Below are 14,904 nucleotides of genomic sequence, written 5' to 3'. Positions count from 1 at the left end.
CCACAGAGATCTGGGTTGATGCTGTCAGCAACACCCGCTGAACAGAAAAGAACTCACGACTTGTAGTTTGCCTTCTAATCTAACAAAGTATGATTCAGCTTATTGATTTATGGTGGAGAAAGTTCACACCGAGGTTAGCTGGGTTGAACTGAAAGGAAGAGAGACAGAGCAGATAGAATAGTTGAGTCAAGCTGACAGTGAAATCTTATCAATACAGACTTTCAGCCCAACTCAGAGAACTCTCAGATGTTTCTATACCAGCCCAACGCTCGTCCTCCGCTTTAATAAATAAAATGACTTTTATTCTTTATGTATTTGCTGCCTTCCTGCCAGCTCCACCCGCGGGTCCCCACGCTGCCAACTGCTTTCACCCCTCATGCTGCATGCATTTCACACCAATGCCCTGTAATCATTTTCATCATTTCAGTGAGCTGACATTTTACAGAAAATAGCTCTTATCATCTCTGGCTTATGCTTAATGATGAATGGCGATAATTACTGTCAGTCAGTGTGTCTACCGTGCCATCGTCACATCACTATATCTGCTCTGGAGTGTGCATGCTTAATGAGAGAAAAGAGACTGTGATATCCATAGCTTGATAACAATAAAAAAAATTTAGCATAAATTTGCATGCGGTTCATTTTGGAGTCAGATGTTGCCATGACTTCTGTTCTTGTAAAACCTCCAAACACAGAGAGCCTTGCTTCCAGGCTTCCAGGCTGCATGGTGCTGTAGGTATCGACCAAGAAAATCTGCTGCCGGCGGCAACAACAAAAAATGGATGTGAAAAAATAAGTGATGGACTTTAATATACCGTGGATCATTTTTTGACTACTTGGACAGTACGTGCCTTGGTTTTCCATGGTCCTTCTCTCCCAACGGGCCCTTTGTATTGTCTGTAATTGATGTAATATATCCAAAATCTCTTGCTTACTCAACGCTTTGTTCCTATTACTGTTGAAATTGATTTATTTCTGTGTGGAGTTTGCATGTTCTCCCCGTTCATGCGTGGGTTCTCTCTGAGTGGTCTTCCTCCTACCATCATCAGTGAATACTAAATTGACCGTAAGGGTGAGTGTGAGAGTAAGCACGAATGTTTGTTTGTGTCGCTTGTCTCTGTGTAGCTCTGTGATGGACTGGCGACCTGTCCAGGGTGCAGCCCACCTTTGCCTTATGGGACAGGCAACATTTGTAATGGTATGGGGGTGCATTACTATGGAACTGGTGACTTACACATCTGAAAAAAAATCAGGTAATTTTCAGGGAAAGCCTTGGATTTTTCAGCAAGGCAATGTTAAACCACATATTGCATCTATTACACTACACTTAGCTGACGCTTTTTATCCAAAGCTATCTATTACGACAGCATGGCTTTATAGCAGAAGAGTCCAGGTGTTGGACTGACCTGGCTGCAGTCTAGACCTTTCACCAACTGAAAACATTTGTGCATCATGAAACACAAAATATGACTAAGATGACCCATGGCAGTGGAGAAGATAGAATCCTATATCAGACAAAATGGTGAAGTCAAATCCAAAAGTCCAGTCCCAGATGTTTACAGACTGTTGTTAAAGAAGAATAGTTGCTACACAGTGGTAAACATGGACCCGTCCCAACATTTTTGAGACGTGTTGCTGCCATCAAATTAAAGATGAGCTAATATTTTTCATGAAATAGTAAAAGGTCTCCTGAAGAAGGAGTCCTATCGGGCCTTTTTGGCCAGTGGGACTCTGGAAGCAGCTGATGGATACCGACAGGCCAAGCGGAACGCGGCCTCGGCGGTTGCTGAGGCAAAAACTCGGGCTTGGGAGGAGTTCGGGGAGGCCATGGAGAACGACTTCCGGACGGCCTCGAGGAGATTCTGGTCCACCATCCGGCAACTCAGGGGGGGAAAGCGGTGCACCATCAACACCGTGTATAGTGAGGGCGGGGCTCTGCTGACTTCTACTTGGGACATCGTGAGTCGGTGGGGGGAATACTTCGAGGGCCTCCTCAATCCTACCGACACGCCTTCCGATGAGGAGGCAGAGTTGGGGAGCTCGGACGTGGGACCTCCCATCTCTGGAGCTGAGGTCGCCGAGGTGGTCAAAAAACTCCTCGGTGGCAAGGCCCCGGGGGTGGATGAGGTCCGTCCTGAGTTCCTCAAGGCTCTGGATGTTGTGGGGCTGTCTTGGTTGACACGCCTCTGCAGCATCGCGTGGACATCGGGGACAGTGCCTCTGGACTGGCAGATCGGGGTGGTGTTCCCCCTCTTTAAAAAGGGGGACCGGAGGGTGTGTTCCAACTATAGGGGGATCACACTCCTCAGCCTCCCTGGTAAGGTCTTTTCGGGGGTACTGGAGAGGAGGATCCGACGGATAGTTGAATCTCGGATCCAGGAGGTGCAGTGTGGTTTTCGTCCTGGCCGTGGAACAGTGGACCAGCTCTATACCCTCCGCAGGATCCTGGAGGGTGCATGGGAGTTCGCCCAACCGGTCTACATGTGTTTTGTGGACTTGGAGAAGGCGTTCAATCGTGTCCCTTGGGGACTCTTGTGGGGGGTGCTCCGGGAATATGGAGTGCCGGACTCCTTGATACGGGCTGTTCGGTCCCTGTATGACCGATGTCAGAGTTTGGTCCACATTGCCGGCAGTAAGTCGGACATGTTTCCTGTGAGGGTTGGACTCCGTCAGGGCTGCCCTCTGTCACCGATTCTGTTCATAATTTTTATGGACAGAATTTCTAGGCGCAGCCAGGGCGTTGAGGGGGTCTGGTTTGGTGACCTCAGAATCGGGTCTCTGCTTTTTGCGGACGATTTGGTTCTGTTGGCGTCGTCAGGCCGTGACCTTCAGCTCTCACTGGAGCGGTTTGCAGCCGAGTGTGAAGCGGCTGGGATGAGAATCAGCACCTCCAAGTCCGAGACCATGGTCTTCGGCCGGAAAAGGGTGGAATGCTCTCTCCAGGTCGGGAATGAGATCCTTCCCCAAGTGGAGGAGTTCAAGTATCTCGGGGTCTTGTTCACGAGTGAGGGACGAATGGAACAGGAGATTGACAGACGGATTGGTGCGGCGTCTGCAGTGATGCGGGCTCTGCACCGGCCCGTCGTGGTGAAGAAGGAGCTGAGCCAGAAGGCGAAGCTCTCGATTTACCGGTCAATCTATGTTCCTACCCTCACCTATGGTCACGAGCTGTGGGTAGTGACCGAAAGAACAAGATTGCGAATACAAGCGGCCAAAATGAGTTTCCTCCGCAGGGTGTCTGGGCTCTCCCTTAGAGATAGGGTGAGAAGCTCGGTCATCCGGGAGGGGCTCGGAGTAGAACCGCTGCTCCTCCGCATCGAGAGGAGTCAGATGAGGTGGCTCGGGCATCTGGTTGGGATGCCTCCTGGACGCCTCCCTGGTGAGGTGTTCCGGGCCCGTCCCACTGGGAGGAGGCCCCGGGGAAGACCCAGGACACGTTGGAGAGACTATGTCTCTCGGCTGGCCTGGGAACGCCTCGGGTCCCCCCAGAAGAGCTGGAGGAAGTGGCCGGGGACAGGGACGTCTGGGTCTCTTTGCTCAAGCTGCTGCCCCCGCGACCCGATCCCCGGACCAGTGGAAGATAATGGATGGATGGATGGATGGATGGATGGATGGATGGATGGATGGATAGTAAAAGGTCTCACTTTCAACATCGGATATGTTCTCTACATTTTATTATGAGTAAAATATGCATTTATGAGATTTGATTTTTATTGTATTTTTATGTGATTTACATTTTACAGTCTCCAGAGAAAAATAAAGAAAAACACTTAAATAAAACAAATGAAGGTATCAAGTTTGATATTGCTGACTGATAGACCTGTGTCAAGTAGATTTCCCTCTTCACATGGTCCTGTTTATAATTAAAAAAATCTCTAAACTCCATCTGCCTCATCAGCAGTTTGTAAAATCTGGTATTATCATGCACAAAAGCGGCTTCCCTTCTGGGCAACTGTAGAAACATAGCAAATGGCAAGGAGCAATGATATTTATGTTCACATATGTACACACTAAAGTTACATTGCATTTTTCAAATATATTTCACTAAAAGCTGCACAATGATGATGTGCAGCCTCCGGTGGGCTCGACTGACCTGCCCAGGCCACATGGGGTAAGGATGGGAAGGACACATGAGGAGAAAAATGTATTAATTTATTAATAATAATTACATATTACCATTATAACTATAGCTTTTATCATTATTGATGTGAATCTTTTTGGTTTTGTTTATATAATAATTAGGGCTGGGCGAGTTAACTCGTTATCATCGTGTTAACTCATTAATTATTTAACGGCGATAAATATTTTAGCGCGCATTAACACAGGTAAAAAAAAAAGTGGGTTTTTTTTGCGCTTTTGTGCCTTTAATGGATAGGAAACTTCAGAGAGACAGGAAGCAGGGGCAGAGAGAGGGGGAACAACACGCAACACAGGGCCGTCTGATGTGGGACTCCAACCGCAGCCAGCTGCAGCGAGGACTATAGCCTCTGTACATGGGGGGCCTGCTCAACCCACTACGCCACGGACCACCACTGTTTTATTATTTATTTTATTTTGTAAAAGTCTGTTGCTCACAGGCTTTTATTTTGTAAAAGGCTGTTGCTGTCTGCTGTGGAACCGGAAAAGAAAGTAATCGGCGGATCCACCAAACATGGAGAAGGGTATGGAACTTTTACTCGGCCGTTTTCATTTTAAAGTTCTTCCAGACGGCGGAGTCGACAGAACCAAAGTCATCTGTAAACACTGCCAAGTTGAATTGTCTTCTCAGCGTAGTAGTTCCAGTCTAAAATATCACTTAAAGGCAAAACACACAACTGATAGCAGCAAGTCATTCAAGGAAACAGACAGTGGAGCGAGGCTTCTACATAAAAACTACAGAAAGATGCTGATGTTAAAAGTGTGTTTGCACAACAAATGTTATGGCCCTTTCATTCGTATGGCAGCACATTTAAAATGAAACCAAATGCTAAAAGCTATACATTTGAATTCATTTTTGGATTTTGCGTACAAATGCGATCAATCGTGATTAATCAGGGAAATCATGTGATTAATTAGATTACATTTTTTTTTCGTTGCCCAGCCCTAATAATAATTGTTATCAACATCTTTATAGTTATCATCTCTAATACTAATGGCGGCCTGTCCAGGATGTACCCCGCCTCTCGCCCATTGACCACTGGGATAGGCTCCAGCCCCCCCGCGACCCGACCGACGGATTCAGCGGTATAGAAAATGAATGGATGGATGTTCGATGCCTTCTTTCTCACATCACTTCACAAAGGACATGGCTTCATTAACTAAAGTAGATTGCTGATGGTCATGGATGAACACGAGGCCGTTGCAGTTGGACATCAGAAAACTCAATGAAATAGTATTTTGATCGCTTGCTAAACTCATCTGAATCATTCCATTAAACATCACTGGAACAAAAGTCTTTTAAGATATTTGTGTTTTTTATCAGATTTTAGTCATCTTCCTCCTGTTAGGACTGTCTATATATATTTTCATTTCCCTAAGTAGTGATTCGCAGTGATAAAACACAAAATATGAGGTAGAAGACAAAAGGGCAAAATCTTTTTTACTTTTGAGCATGTTCTAGTGTCTGAGAGTACTGATGAATTTGCTGTTAAATAGTGATAGTGCAATATAAAAGTCAGGCTGGGCAAAGGTCCTTTAGGGCTTCATTTTCAACAGTCCTGTCTTCAAAACAAGAAGATGGTGTTCTGGCATTCCTTTATTTATTTATCTATTTTCATGTTTTTGTCTTACAATGAATACTTAAGGAGGTAAATCTCAGGCCAGGGGCTGATGCAAGACATTGAAAGAGACTTTTACAAACCTTTTGTCAAAATACTCTTCATTTGATTTCATCGTTATGCTCTTCCTCCTCATCTGTGTGAAAGTTAGATTTTCCTTAAAGCTTTTACTTACTAAATATCATCAACGTCCCAACAGAGACAACTCATTTAGGTCTAGGAGTGTGCATGTGAGGATGCTCCCGTATGTGCATTTGTGTGCAAGCGAGTCTTGATTTTCAGAAGTCGAGTCGACTTATTCAATCCCAACCCTACCCCTCCGTAATCAGATACTAATTGCATCATGGCTGTGATATATGGGCAGATTACTGGGTGTAAAATGCATTATTGCCTTATGGAAACAGGCCCCGGGAGACATCCATCAGCCTGCATCACGGTAGGTTTGGGGCTCACTACATCATGCGTGAGCATTTCGCTCACCTGCCAGAGTCACAGAGGGAACCTGCCCTACTGCACACAGTGAGAATTCAACAATACAACTTTTCTCAAGGACTTCAATGAGTCAAGGTTGGTTTTACCAGACAAGGGCTTCATCCGAAGGGTCCAAGGGTCAACTGAAGAGGTGTCTTTGGCACAGTAGCATTGGCAGAGCAAACTATATTCCCGTTGGGGGTCAGGCAGTGAAAAATAATGCTCCATGCCATTCAGGCATGTGTATGCTTAGCTTTGTGTTTTTGGCAGTTTAGTTTAAACAGTAAATAATAATGACTCAAGAAAAACTGAAGGCTTAATAGGCACCGTGTTGTAGTAAATGTTTAAAAATCCTTTACAGCAGGCTTTTCTTCCTTGTACTCTGATCTCCACTCAGTAAAATTGTCTATAATTTTGATTTAAAAAAAAGCAACATGCACAGTACAAAAGTTTCAAAACAAATGCATAGGTATGTCCAGACCTTTGAAAGTTCAAATGTTTTGGCTTGATGTGTTCAAACAGCAGAGCAAATACGACAGAAATATGAAGTCAGTAAACTGACTGAGTATTGGTGTAATTAACCTCTGATTACCTCAAGAAAGTCTGTCGCAGAAAACTCTGTAGAATGCTTTGAATTACATGCAGGTTTGTCTGTTATACCGTGATTTAGATTTTCAGTTTGTAAGTCTTTCTTTGAAGAAATCACACCATGGCTCTCAGTCCTGAAAACAGCTACGGTTAAAAAAAAAAACTGCCTTTGAATTTTGAATGGCATGAGCTCATTCCAAATCACATTTTATAAAGCATACATGAAAGCACAAACTCATCCTAAGAATGCTGTAAACCAATTTCAGATACCACATAGTACATTTCTATGCAGTTAAGTAGAGCTAGGGTTAACTGGACTACTGTCCATGTGTGAGTTTATTGATCAAAGTGTCTCTGCTTCCATAAGTTGTAATTTGCACCCTCTCGGTTAGTTAGTGAAGGGCTTTTTGTGGACTAAGACACAACTATTTGGGTCATGGCAGTACCATGCTAAGTGGTGAATTGGACAGCTTTCCAGCTCTGTACATTTTGTACGTTTTTTTTTTTTTTTTAATGTAATATATGCTGTCCCTTGAGAAATTTGACTCTGAAGTATTTCAGATGGACAATCATGTTTCGATGTATTTTTCAAGTCCTGTTTAAGTTGGACTAACACACCGATTAGATTTTTTTTTTCGAACGTCAGGTAAAATGTACTTACTGTCACATCTCAGAGACTAAAGTCAATTGCTTTGTACAAAGCAAAAGTATAGTATTCAATTTTGAATATAATAAGATAAAGTTTTTACTGTCTTGTTTTTCAAAAAACAAAAAAAATAAATACTTGAAGGCATTTGTGAACAGATATTTACACCAAATATAAGTATTTTGGCTACAGTGCTGAAAAAAATATTAACGATTATTAATTTTATACATTTCTGTCTACATATGCAACTATGTATGTATATATATATCTATATATCTATATATAGATATATATATATATTATCTACATATGATGTACAGATAAGCATTTTATTGGGTGCACATTTTACGAAGCTCCACCACAAATGAGTTTCTGTCATTTTAATGAATCTTGGAGGAGTCGGAAGTCAGTGATAGATGATATGTATTTACTAAGAGAGAATCAGTTCTGAAAATGTGGAAACATGATCGAAATCCATATAATTTCAAGCACTACAATTCCCACCCTATGCTCTTAGCGTGTTGTTCTTTGTTGAGGGAACGCGCTCCACAAAGCGAGCGCCGCACAAACTTGGAGTTTGACCTTGTTAGCTGGATGGCTCTCTGTTACTGCAGCAATTGGAGCAGGTTGGCAGGTTTTCCAGCATTTATCAGAGCATATTAGACCTTCGCCGGGCCTCTATTAAACCTAATGAACATTTAAATCCTTTAATAGATTGAAAGGAATTGAGAGCACCAAATCATCAGCAAGACCCTCTCAGCTAGAGCTGATAAAGACGCCAGCCGATACACCTCGAAGAGACGTTTTACATGAAGCAGTCTCCTCTTCTTTTCCTCTCCTGATCTCACTTTGCTCTCTCTGTAACTGTCTGCAAATCGTTGTTTCTCTCCTTCCATCATTCTCACTTTCCATCCCTCTATCATACTCCTCCCTTTTGTTTCCAACACATCCCGTGTTCCTCTGTCAGTCTCTAACTGAGGAGAGGCTGTTGCTGCAGAGCCACATCTCCGTCATTCATCAGTCCCCATGAAGGGAACATCATAAAGATCTCTCTCCGGGAGGGATTTGCTAACACAACCACAACACCAGCCCATTACAGAGCTGTCAAGCATCGCCTACAATCGTCTCTCATTCTTTTACTTTATCCTCAGTCTTCCCAGCGAGGGATCCTCTTGCCCACATGCTAGCAGAGCGGAGAAACATGAATTACCCAACGACACGGTTGCAATCACAAAGTGCAGCAGAGCCAGCTCAGAGCTCCTGATCTCTGGCCAGCCCAGAATCAGCTTCTGATAAAGGGTGAAAAGGGCTCGAGAGAGGTTCCTGCTCTGCGAGGCTGGGCCTTTTACAACTAAGGAGGGCATATTGATCTAGTGGCTTCGACATTTCTGTCGACAGCCAGCTAACAAGGCTGATGTCTTAATAAAGACCGAAGCCTTGGGGGAAGAAAAGTGTGGGAGGGGGCGCAGCAAGGACAGCTTAATATCAGTAACATGTGTTAAGACAAGCCGACAGACAAAGAAAGTGAGAAAGTTCATGCCTCGTGTTTTTTTTTTCTTTCTTTTTCTAATTTACACCAATATTGCTGCACTTTACTGAGCTCAAAACGAGCGATTAAAGCCATGGCAGCATAACAATTGTATAACATTAGGTACTGTTAACCATAGCAAGGAAATTTTGTGGAAACTAGACTAAAACATTACCTGAGATGTGCATCTTGACTTTCAGTTGATCTACTGGAGGAATGAATCCTCCCAAGAACTCAGACCTCAAAATGATTGAAGCAGTGTGGGATTATCTTGACAGAGAACGCAAGGAAAGGCAGCCCACATCCAAAGAAGAGATTTGGAATGTCCTTCAAGAAGCCTGGAGAACTATTCCTGAAGACTACTTAAAGAAACTTGTCAAAGAGGGTTCAGGCTCGGTTGAACAATAAAGGTGCTCATACCAAATATTGACCTTCAAGCTCTTTAAAACAGCACAAACATAAAGTATTTCCATTTATGTATATTTTTATATATATATATTTATATATGTTGCTAATACCCATATGATAATATTGCAATGTGATCGCCGCAAATGAAAGGAAAACGTTAATGACTACATTTTTTGGGGAAAATTTTCAACATTTCTGATTTTTGGTGCAATGAAGGAAAAGGAGACTAAAAACATAAAGAAACTCAAACTAAATATGGATTTACAATCTGACTGGAATTGTATAAACTCTGACTTTGCCTTTTTATATTGTATTTCCATCTATGTTTGCACATGTTTTAATAAATTCCTGCTCTTATTTCCTGCTTTCCTGGCAAATCTATAGTGAATGATGGGTGGCTCAAGACTTTCCCACAGTGCTCTAGTGCCCCACATCTTACAGTACCTTATGATACTTCTAGAATTACCACTGAGCAAGAGCGGACTAATCAACACCAACAAAAGAAGTCAACTTTTAGTGAAAGCCCGATTGATTGAGGGTAGGGATTTGCTACACTTCAGGATATTGTCTGGTGTGGTGAGAACTTGGACAAAAAAGGTTGGTAAAAGGCGTTAAGGGCTGAAATACGAGTTGCAGTCAGGGAAAAACATCTTTGCTTGTCAGAGAGCCTGCTGAAGTGTCCTCGAGCAACACCTCTTAAGCACCTCCACCACTTAGTAAAATAGCTCGTGCTTTCATTCCCCCTCTGAAGTGTGCTGCAGAGAGGTTTACCTCCTCAAGCGATTAATTGTGACTAGTCCTTGAGGATTTTTTTTTTAACACGAGACGTTGCTAAACATGTTGCAGGTTTCCTACCGAGTGAAGAGAGAACAATTCAAACAGTGGCGTTAAAGCCAAATCTAGCAGTTGTCTAATTAAAAAAACATATTTTTTTTCCTCAGGCATAAATGCTGTCTTTACCTCAAATTTCACAAGGAGAAAACAATCCCCGCTGAACGTTGCTGCTTTCAACCTCTCCCTCTCTGCTTTTGTTGCTTCTTAATTACACGTTCAAGTTTTAAAATAATGCAAAAGTATTTTGCTGCCGCCCTCTGGGTCTTTCTTTCCCCAGTTGGTCGTTCCTACAGCAGAGGTATGCGGTAATAATCATCCACCTACAGTTTGCTCATTAGCAGCATGTTCTGCTCACTGCATGGGTCTTTTCATGTTCCTCAGTCCTGACAACAACCTGAAGGAATGCTCTCTATCCTCTCTGGGAATGCGACGGTTGAGAAATGGTGTGCAGGAGTGGAATCAGAGACGGCGCTCCCGCTGACAGGAGGAGCTGCTCGGGGAAACCGCTGCCTCCGTGCAGGGCAGAGGATTCAGTGTGCACTGAGCATCGGTCTGGCCGGTCTGTGTTTGCTGCCCCTTGTGCAGAAGAGTGTTTGGCTGTCTTGAAGGAAAACAGATTCAAACATCACTGACATTTGTTTTGTGTCTCTTTCATGTGTCCATATTCACCCCTCCTAAAAAAAGCAGGTTGTGTTTTCTCTCAGAATTTCCTTGAAAACATCGTGTTTGCAGCAAACAGTTTGGGGTTGAAGTGCGTTTACTGCTGGAGGTTGTGTTTGGTTCATCTCCTCAGACTTCAGAGAAAGATGGTTCTTTATAGTCGCTGTGAAAAAGCAACTAAATTTAGAACGTGGAAAACCTACTTTGGCTGTAGTTTCATGTGATAATGCAGCAATCTCCAGACATAAGAGTTCCAAGATAATTAACATAGTAAGTAATAAATAAGTATGCATAAATTTATTGGTAGTTTTTCCAATAACAATTCAATTTTAGAATGTAATTTTCTGTTGTTTGTTGCTTCTGTCTGAATAGCCGCTCGCGTAGTTGGCTTTGACTGACAAAGAGTCTGCAGTGAAAGGTGGCATGATGAAATGGGAGGAAAAGGTACTTTCTTTAAAAAAAAAGGACAGGAACGTTGACCTTAAAAATAAGACACTAAAAATTGGATAACATGCGTGAGAATGGAGATAGGCCTAATATTTCAAATCATTTCGTCATGAGGCCAGGTTCTAACAGCTTATTGAAATGTTTTATAATCGAGTGGTCATTTCTATTTCTATCTATAATTATTACTTCAATTTGATTGTTATTCAATTAATGACAGTTTGAACAATAATAGGTCTCTATATCCGTACTACCTGTTACTAACTTTTACACAATGATTGATACATAAGTCTAATATAAGTGACTTGCATTTTCCTTTTTAAAAGTCATGACTGTACTACTCTAATAGAAATGTATTAATTTTGCCAATATTTTGAAGCTTTTTGAGGAATGTTATATATTTAACCTTGTAGCACCCACAGTTGCAGATATGCAACAAGCTTTTTATTTATTTACATTATTTATTTACATTATATTTTTATTTATATTTTTATTTACATTACATTATTTGATGTTTTAAATTTACATACATTTTTACATTCATGTGTAATATTTTTTTACATTACATTTTATGTAAAAATGGGTGGGAATAAACCAATATTTTTGGTTTATTGGCAGTTGCATATCTGCAACTGTGGGTGCTACAAGGTTAACTTTACCCCTGAAAAACAAAATAGCCTTAATAAGGAACAGTGATAGGTGGTCACTGATAAGACCCGTTTTTTTGTGAAATAAAACACATAAACTCTATAAATGTGGTAACCTCAATTTTTTTAAAATCTTGAATAAATGGATCACTCCTCAGTTTACTGAGATGATTGTCATTCTGTTATATAAGCTACAGAAGAACGGTTTGTATGGCTTTAAAAATGTAAAAACGGACGTGTTGAAAGTTTTGCAGATACTCTGAAACAATAACTGTTTCATTTGCTAACAAGCAAATCATTTTGCAGCATGTGAATTTGAAGTCGGCTGAATGAAAAGCATGAGAGCACACGGCCGTCACCAAACCAGAAAACTGAAATCTGAATAATACTCTTTATTTTTTCTTGCTGGATAAAAAAAAAAAAAAGCAACAATGTGATTCTGCAGTAATTACTGGGTCTCTCTGGGACGCTGCGTATTTAGTTCAACATCAGATATTTCACATCTTCTACGGAAGGATTAAACAGACACATTACGAGATGTAAAAAATATTGTTTTCCTTTGTCTTCTTGTTCCTGAAGCTCTAACTCCCCCTCACCGTGCGCACACACAAACATATACTGCGTTCACACGCGTGCATGGATACCCTCGTGCACAAGCTCAGAATGCTCCTGCAAGTGAAGAAATGGCTGAGTTTGAAGGACACTCGAGTTATTCGTGAAGAAGATCAAATGTGTATTCTTCAGCCTCCGTGTGTGTGTGTCAGTGAGGAGTGAGGAGCTCAGCCGGCCTCATGGAAACACTTCTGCTTGTTTATGTATGTTAATCTACACATGGGGAACACTGCAAACCCGACCGATGAGCACAAACAAAATGGCCGTGGGCTCCCGCTCGTACATGCTATGTACGCGTAAGTGGGTATTGTGTGAGTGCTCTAGATTGCCTCATGCAACCAAATGGAGCTGTGCTTGGATGGCTGAGCAGTCCATTACCTGTTCTGGCAACAGTATAATTTCAGCCCTGTATTCATACCAACGGTTATCTTCCCATTTACATGTAATATGTGTCTGTGATAACCTAATATCCTTAAGTTGGACCACAGCTGACCCAAAGCAAAGAAGAGGAATTATATTTTCTTTTTGGCATATGGGAGACTCACAAGACAATGAAAAGAATGAGAAAAAATATTTTTCTCTTATATCAGCTGTTGTGCTTGGTTACAGTTCCACTCCTAATCACATCTGGAACAGGATAAAAGCAACAGTATCTCTTTAACCTGTTTATTTATTTTTATTTTTCAATGTTCAAGCATTAATTGAATAAAAACTAACGCACATGTATATTGATTTGATTAACATAAAAAAAATCCTGAGTATTACTGTACACTTCCAAGGCCATCTTAATGGGATCAACAACTTTTTTCTTTATTAGTACTAACATGTTGGTGCATTTCTGACTTTGAAAACTACTTTTAGGAAACGATATCACGCAAAAAAACACAAACAAAGCAACGTTCTGTTAGATTAACAATTAAGGATTTCACACCAGTTTAATCAGTATGTCTATTTATTGTCTTATCCCTCTGTATTCCACGCGTTGTCTGTCCATCTTTAGAATTTCTAATTTCCAATAAAGGTAAAAAATTTCCCCCAAAAGACTATGCTTTTTCTGTGAGATTTAGTTTTAGGAGAAGTTTTTGGCACCTAAATAATTACAAGGAACTGCTCCTGCAGTTATATTTCACTTCAACCAAAAAACTAAAATTATAAACTTGCGAAAAACACACTCAAAAGATCAGATCATCAGATTTGTACACAAAGCTAAATTCACAAACTGTGTGAAGTGGACTACACACGCAAAGTCACTTATTTAAAATGGCCTAAGGACAGCAGGAAAGGTTAAAAAGGAAGTCAATAGATCCATGGTGCACAACGAAGCAGCGAAACAAGTGAAGAGAATAAAATCTGACCTGCAAATCAAATCCGATTTGAATGCGGATTGACTGGAGAGCTCACCTGTAACATTCCTGCTCTGTTTGACCCAGACTCACCCCGACCTTATGCAACTTAACACAGGACAAGTGGCTGCCCTCACCTCTCCATTACTGAGGAGATCTCTGAACCAAAAAAATGTTGTGTCTTAGCCCCCCCCCCCCCCACACACACACACACACACACACATTATTTCTTTCCTGTCTTCTTCTGCTGCTGCTTTTTTCCTCCCTGCAGCAGTGAAAACTTCATGTTGCCATTGGGTGAAGCAGAGGCGCTCTACTTTCTGCTGTCACTCAGCCTTTTGAGACCAGACCCATGTCAGGGACCCTGTCACACACACGTGCACGCACCAACTACACAAAAAAAAAAAAAAAAAAAATGTGGCAGGGGACTTCTTGACGCGTGCGTTTGGCATTAGTTGAACAAGTGACAACAACAGTTTCCCATCTCTGGGTGGAAAGATGAAGGACAGGAAGATGGAAGCAAACAAAGCCAGTCTGGGCTTCAGGGAGCGTGTGTGTGACAGGGACGTACACGCTTCTGGAAACATAGACACACACACACACACGCTATTTAAGAACATGTTCTGCCTCAGATAACTTATAGGAAAGCAGCGGAGATGCAGACATACGCGCGCTCTCACGTCACAGCCGAAACCTCAAAGCAGACACATGCGCTGTGACTGCCGCTGGCACGCAACCCAGGCGAATGTGAGCAATGTCAAGACGAGTTCACACACACACACACACACACACACACACACACACACACACAAACACGCATAGACATCAACCTGAGTTGCTCAGGGGAAACTTTGATGTCCAGCTTCAGACGCGCAAACTCAGCCTCTCCAAAGTATGCGCTGACATGTGTTGATGTGCTTGTTAGACACCGGCACCGGTTTTTCTCCACACTGGAGATCCACATGTA

The 14,904-nt window shown here is 42.1% G+C and overlaps 1 protein-coding gene across 1 annotated transcript in view; it reads right to left on the bottom strand.

The window, feature by feature from the left end:
* epha8 (eph receptor A8) overlaps positions 1 to 14,904 on the bottom strand; it is a 167,782-nt gene that overhangs the window by 152,491 nt on the left and 387 nt on the right. The gene's annotated exons all lie outside the window — the stretch shown is intronic.

Source organism: Odontesthes bonariensis, chromosome 3, assembly GCF_027942865.1.
Source record: "Odontesthes bonariensis isolate fOdoBon6 chromosome 3, fOdoBon6.hap1, whole genome shotgun sequence".
Classification (NCBI taxonomy): Eukaryota; Metazoa; Chordata; class Actinopteri; order Atheriniformes; family Atherinopsidae; genus Odontesthes; species Odontesthes bonariensis.
The sequence above is the reverse complement of the archived record's forward strand: the minus strand, read 5'-3'. Positions and strand labels throughout refer to the sequence as shown.